General features: G+C 41.9%; 1 pseudogene; it reads left to right on the plus strand.

Moving 5' to 3' along the window:
- Window positions 1–6,590: 6,590 nt before the first annotated feature.
- LOC146862381 (small nucleolar RNA U3) lies at window positions 6,591–6,656 on the plus strand (annotated as a pseudogene).
- The last annotated feature ends 918 nt before the right edge of the window (window positions 6,657–7,574 follow it).

Here is a 7,574-nt window from a genome sequence, read left to right on the forward strand (position 1 = left end):
TTACAGAGCCTTTTGTTATTATTGGAACAGTGAACAGAGGCTACAGTAACTTCAACTAATTGTTCTTGTTCCAAGTATTTTTTTTAAAAGAAGAGTTATTGTCATTGGACGCTGAGACCTAGGCCTCAACATATAAGTATTACATAGTCTTCCTAGCTAAGTTAAACTCTATCAGGAGTGAAGCTATATAAGTTTAACTCTATTGCTTGTGCACTGAATTGTGACTGTGTTTTGCTTTTCTAAATATCTCTACATTAACTTATTTCTACCTTCATGTTCTATTACAGGTAAGAAAACATTTATGTATTAGCAAAGATTATATGTGTGTTTGGAAGAGATACTTAATAATTATTTTAAGTTACATTAGTAATGAAATGTATGTTTAGAGTGTGCCTTTACTTAGTCAGAACACTGATGTTGTTTCTATTTAAGAATATAAGCATATTTTACTCTAGCTGGCTTTTGTTCTTTAAAAAAATGTGCCTCTGTGTAAAACAATTTGTGCATTTTGTTTAGAATGGCATGATCAGTCTATTAAAAAAATCAAACTCAATACTGTTTTTTTGATGGTGCTTTTACACAACACACATTATCTTAAAAAGTACTGCTTATTTTATACATCATTGTCCAGAGTATTGCTTCAGCATATTTGATTATTTGCTTGGATACAAAAATATTGGGTGTAGAGTATATTAATTTTTACGTGTTAACGTATTGGGTAGCACTATTTTCTTCAGCTAACAGTAGTGTGTTAGTGATTAAGAATGGTACTGGAGGATAATCTTTAGTGGAATTTGTACTTAAGTATTTTTTTTTTATGGCATAGTAAGCATGATTATCTGAAAGTATCATAGTTGTATCAAGATAGAGTTCCATAATACAACTGAAAGATGAAGAAAGTACTGTTCACAACTGGTGTGGAAAAGAAGACGAAAACTAGTTTTCGTAGTAATAGTTAAATGCTTGTATGGCATTCTGATCCAGATCTATGACCCTAAAGTTTTTTATGGCACCAAAAACTCAAGCAATTTATGAAAACATAGGAAAAAAGTGCAGTTTTTATTAGCTTACTGTCTCTAGTACAGTTAGAAGATCACTTATTATACTGGTGTTAAAAATATCGTAAGGTACAAGCTGTCCGATGTAATAGAAAATGTATGCATTGCTCTGACTCCTCGGTCACTGTCCCCTGTCTTCTCTCTGGCCTCTTCATTTTGCCATCCATATCCAAAATGTGACTTCACCTCTCCTGCCTTCGCCTATCCTCTCCCTTTCTTTTATTTCCCTTGCCATCACAGCCCACCTTACATAACCTTCTTCTAGCCTACTGTTCGGAATGGGGTTTCAGGTTGGTTAGGGTATGCACTTAAGCCAGGCAGAACCCACCACTCTAGTCAGGGCAAGTAAGTTAAACGCCAATGATAACCTATGCTCACCCTCTAATAGCTTTGCTCAGAGCAGTCAAGCTTATCATCAGAGGCAATGTGTAAAGTGTTTGCACAATACACTCACGCAGAAACACAATGAGCAGAACACAAAGGAATCTTCACAAAGAAATATTGAAAAATAAATAATATTGTACATATAACAAGACCAAAACAACAAGAATCATAAATATTTTGCATATAATGGCACTACTGATTGGTACTCATTATCATGACAGTGCAAGTATCTAAACCATATACACTCTAACACAAGGGTATGAAATGCATCAGCTTGGTTAGGAAATACACATAAATCTTCAGGTATCACCATAAGTAGATAAACCACTAAGTATCATGAACCATGTACCAGAAGTAATGAGCCCACATGGATACAGGGACCCCTGCCCCCCTACTAGTGGGGTTATGGTACTTCTTAGCAAACCTGGTGGAAATAGGAAGATAGGGCCCAAAAGCACCTGGATGCCTACTACTTATACTACAGTAATTCGTCCTTTTGGATGCGGTGTTCCTACATCTGCAAACTCATGATGGGGGCCTCCGTAGAGGACTTCCCCAATAATGCTCTTTAAATCAGTGCCCCAGGTACATCTCAACGGATTGGGGACCATACACATGGTGGAACTCAGTGGAGAACTTGTTGGGTCTCCTACGTGAAAGAGAATCCAAGGTAACTGCCCGAAAGTGTGTGGCACAGCTGCTGCAGGCATCAGCTATCGGGAGCCAGTCATGGTGAAGGGATTCCATCCCAGCTTTAGAAGGGGGCAGCTGTCGGAGAGATCCTCTGTTTGGGCTGCACGTCCAACAGGAATATGGCTTTGGGGCTTGGCGGCTAGGTTGAATTACGCTGCTACATATGGGATGTGCAACCTCTCCTAAGAAGTAGAGTTCTGCGGCAACAATGGACAGTGATGGGGGTCAGCATCTACCCCTTTCCTCAGAATGCACCTCACAGACCTCAGTTGGAGTGCGGCAGGCATGGCACACTCCGACAATGCTGAATGGCTCCCCGGTGCCGTCCTCGGAGCACTCCTCACCGCTTTGCCGAGGCGCTCACACCAGCGTGATCTGGAGTCCTGAAGCATAAATGAAAAGTGCTCAGTAGGCCCTGAGTTTTCCTGGGGAAACGTTCTCCATGCACTGCTCCCTCTACCAGTGTTTGACACACAATGCTGGAAAGTGCTTTGATGGCCAGACTCACGGTCCCACTGTATATTTTCAGGCGCTTCAGGAGAATCCTTCTGAATTCCCCCACAAGGGCAGGGAGGGAGCCAATCCACATGCCCCTGGAGAGCACTGGAGAGCAGGAGAGCAGAGAGCAGGTAGCAGGCCAGCAAATAAAGGTAATTTGCAAAGTGGCAGTCTCTCCAGCAGTTTATCAGCTGGGCAAGTCAGCACAGCAAAGCAAGCTGAGGAGAAGAGTTAGCCTAACGGCTAGGGTGGTCGACCTCGAACCTTGGGAACTGAGTTCAAGTCTCGGCAATGACGCTAAACATCCTGTGATTCTGGGCAAATCACTTAATCTTCCAGTGCCTAACAAAAATGAATGTGTCCTCATGTAACGCAACTGGTGCTATGTAAAGCGCTCTGATACCCGATACCTTCGGGTCAAGATATATAAAACTCTGTAATAATTTTTTTTTTAAAGTAGTGCCAGTGATGAGGGGCAATACCCCTAAACCAGTCACAGGATGCTTGTTTTTTTGTGCATGGAGGACCTGGCCTGGCAATTTGCGCTGGACTGTCCCCATGTGGAGCAGGGTCAAGACTGATTTGCATATAGCTAGGTCTAAACTGGAAGGGTTTGGTGTGCAAAAGTAGATGGCTTTAGTTCCAGACTGAACTGGGGGTTAATGTTTGGCACTGTACAGCATTCCATCCATCATCTTTGTTTTGCAATTTCAAAAAAGTGGCATTCCCAAAATAGTAATGTAAAATCCAACTACACTAGTAAGCAGGATTTATCACTCCCATTCTAAACATACCAAACATGGCAATACTACTCTTATTCAGATCAGGAATTACCACTTAAGAATATACAAGGGAACTCCCAATGGTAGCCTATGAGAGGAGTAGGCATCAGAGCAGTGAGAAACAAAATAGGCTGTTTGTCACTACCAGAACATGCCACACAATAAGGCACATGTACTACTTTTTACTTACACAGCACCCTGCCCATGGGGCTACCTAGGGGTGACCTATGTGTAATAGAAGGGGACTTTAAGGCTTTGCAAGTAGCTTTGAATGCCAAGTCAAAGTGGCAATAAATTGCACACGCAGGCCCTGCAGTGTCAGACCTGAGACAGGTTTGAAAGGCTATGTCTGAGGGTGGCACAAATAGTGCTACAAGCCCACTAGTAGCATTTAATTTACAGGCTCTGGGTATGAGGGATACCACTTTATACAGGACTTACATGTAAATTAAATATGTAAAACAGATGTTCATGCACCGTCCTCTCTCTTCTGTTTTCCCCTCATCATCTTTCAAGTATATACTATAACTTTTCTACTTGTGCCTTCTCCACATTCTCTTCACTTCTGCTGCTTTAGATTATCCTCTCATCTCTTCTCCTTTGCTTGCTTTCACTCCCCTTCCCTTCCCCTCCCCTCTCCAAAGGAAATTCTCCATACTCATTCTGAATAGAATGAAGAATGTAGATAGACTAGACTAGATAGACTAGACTAGACTAGATAGACTAGCAAGGTTATCTGAAAAAGAAAATAAGTTGAATATAAAGAAGACAAATGTGTGCAATGTTTGATATTGAGTGGTAACACACTTTCAGCACACAAAGCTTTATTAATGAGGAAAGCTATTATCAGAAGCACAATTTAATTATTGCTATTTGGATAGATCCACATAGTTAGAAGGGAAGCCCTAGGACTGTGATTTCTAAAGGGCAGTAAACAGTTTCATGTCTGCAGTCAAACATAATGTGACTGGTAAATCACAAAAAAAACTGTGATGGCGTGAGGCTTCCAAAATTACCATGGCAATAACCCAGTCGTTTTATCAATATGGAATGTAATTATGGACATTCAGTTTGTCGCAGACCATTGCATCACTGCTGAACACTATGTATGCAACTGTCTTATATAACAAAGTCTGAAAAGACAGACATGAAAGTACGGAAAGAGATCTCAGGAGAAAAACCTTCAGCTTGAAAATGTTTTTACATGTGGATATAGGGTCACTGTTCATGCAGTCAACCATAGTCGAGGCATTGCGTTTGTGGGTAGCGGGAGAGCCTAGATAAGCCGAGTAGGGGTTGGAGTCATGTGTCCATCCTCTACTGCTAGGTGTGGCATGTAGGGCGATGGATCTATCCAGTACGCAGCATAGTGGGCCTGTGCACAGCTGAAATACAATTCCATATCTGGAATTTCAAACCCTCCGGTAATAAATGGGTGAGTAAGAGTTCCCCATTTTAACCTAGACTGTTTACCTTCCCAAGTCAGATGGATAAGTTTGGATATCAGATTTTTTTTAAAGCATCCACTGAGGGCGTATTTGATGTTAGTAAATAAATATAATAACTTAGCGAGGATCACCATTTTTATCAATGATGTTCTTCCTGCCATAGAGATTGGCATGGCAATCCATCTGGTAATCGTGTCAGTCGAGATCTAGCACCTGGCCATAGTTGGCTCTCATTAGTTCTTCTCTATCTCTTGTCACCACAATACCCAGGTAAGTGACTGCACCATCACACCAGGTGAGGGGATAGTCTGGATCAAACTTAGCGGTTGCGGCAGTGAGAGGAAATATTTGAGATTTGCTCCAGTTTATGTTGACACCAGACAACCTCCCAAATGTATGAGTATGTGCAGTATCAGGTTGAGGCTGTCTTCTGGGTTGCAGAGGTATAGGGTGAGATCATCGGCGTATAATGAGATTAGAATTTGTCCCTCGGGATAGATGAGGGCATGTTCCCTATGATGCTGGTGTATTTTAGCTGCCAGTGGCTCTATCGCAAGAGCGAAGAGGAGGGGTGACAAAGGGCACCCCTGCCTCGTACCCCTAGCTATGTTAAAAGCGGGAGAGCGGATGCCATTAATTAGTATGCTAGCCTGTAGATTGGTATAGAGCAGTTGGATCCAAGCTAGGAAGGGTATTGGGAATCCCATGCATCTAAGTACAAAAGCCAGATAGTCCCATTCCAGGGATTCAAAGGCTTTGGTGGTGTCAGCCACTGCGTTTGCTTCAGGGTCAATGTCCTGTAGGATGGCAAATAAGGTTCAGAGATTATGCGACGTCCCACTGCCTGGAACGAAGCCCGGCTGATCCGGCAACACCAGGGCAGTCATGAGCGGGCTGATGCAATTCGCTATTATTTTGGGTAGGATTTTAGCATCAACTTTAATGAGGGATAGAAGCCTGTACGAGTCACAATGATCTGCTGGCTTACCAGGTTTGTGGAGGGTTATGATGAGTGCTTTGTGCATTGTCTGGGGAAGGGCCCCTGTATCCCTTGCCTCCTCGTAAACCTGTCAAAGAATTGGGATGAGGGTGGAGCTGAATGTTTTATAAAATTCGGCTGTAAGCCTGTCGGCACCAGGTGCTGGGCCATATTATAGTTGCATGATAGCAGCCCTTAACTTGTCATCTTCAAAGTCTGCCAGGAGAAACTCCTTTTGGGCATCGCCCAGCCAACCTATAGCAGTATCTTCAAAAAAGGGGGCAAAGTCTACGGGTTGCGTTCTATGGGACTTATATAGTGTGCTGTAAAATTTGTAAAATGCAGCTGAGATGTCTGGGGTGTTTCTATGCACATGACCCTCCCCATCAATCACTTCAAGTATGGTATTTGAGAATCTAGGTGGTCGGGTTATCGCTGCGAGCACCTTCCCCGGTCTTTCTCCCTCCCTGTACTGTCGGGCCTGGTAATATTTCCCCCTGAATTTGCACTCTCTGTCTGCAGTTTCTTGGGGCCCGATTCACAGAACTAACTTAAGACAAAATCCTAAACTTACTACAATTTTCGTATTCACAGAAGGCACTTACTCATTTTGGTATTCACAGAAGACACTTACTCACTTCGGTATTCACAGAAGTTAGGAGTCCTAACTTTAGGACTCCTAAATGCCTTCTGTGAATTCCGAAAGTCTTAAAATTAGGATATTTCTCAGTTTAGGAGTCCTAAAGTTAAGACTATACTTTCAGGGATCATTTCTGTAGTTCTTCTAGGAGTCCTAAAGTTAGGACTCCTAACTTTACTACTACTAAACTGAGAAAAATCCTAATTTTAAGGCTTTCGGTATTCACAGAAGGCATTTAGGAGTCCTAAAGTTAGGACTCCTAACTTTACTACTACTAAATTGAGAAAAATCCTAATTTTATGACTTTTTTTATTCACAGAAGGCATTTAGGAGTCTTAAAGTTAGGAGTCCTAACTATACTACTACTAAACTGAGAAAAATCCTAATTTTAAGGCTTTCGGTATTCACAGAAGGCATTTAGGAGTCCTAAAGTTAGGAGTCCTAACTTTACTACTACTAAATTGAGAAAAATCCTAATTTTAAGACTTTCGGTATTCACAGAAGGCATTTAGGGGTCCTAAAGTTAGGAGTCCTAACTATACTACTACTAAACTGAGAGAAATCTTAATTTTAAGACTTTCGGTATTCACAGAAGGCATTTAGGAGTCCTAAAGTTAGGACTCCTAACTTCTGTGAATACCGAAATGAGTAAGTGCCTTCTGTGAATACCAAAATGAGTAAGTGTCTTCTGTGAATACGAAAATGGTAGTAAGTTTAGGATTTTGTCTTAAGTTAGTTCTGTGAATCGGGCCCTCTGTATTCAGTCACCATCTCTCCCACCCTCGCCTGTCACTCTGGGGTAGGTGTCTTCTGCATTTGAGCGTCTAGGTGTTTGAGGTCTTTTTCTAGTTTATTAAGTGTGTTCCGAATGTCTTTTAATACTCCCCCTTGGCAATACATATTCCGCGGATAGTTACTTTTAAAGCCTCCCACACCGTGGAGTATTGTGTCACTGAGTGTATGTTTAGTGGGAAGAAGTCCTCTATCTCTTGTTCCAGTTCAGACTTAGAGATGTAATCTAACAATGCATGTGTGGGTAGGTGCCAAGACCTGTACGATGAATCCTCACAAGGGGAGTAAGAGTTATTAACA

This window comes from Triturus cristatus, chromosome 2_2 (assembly GCF_964204655.1).
Source record: "Triturus cristatus chromosome 2_2, aTriCri1.1, whole genome shotgun sequence".
In the NCBI taxonomy this organism is placed as follows: Eukaryota; Metazoa; Chordata; class Amphibia; order Caudata; family Salamandridae; genus Triturus; species Triturus cristatus.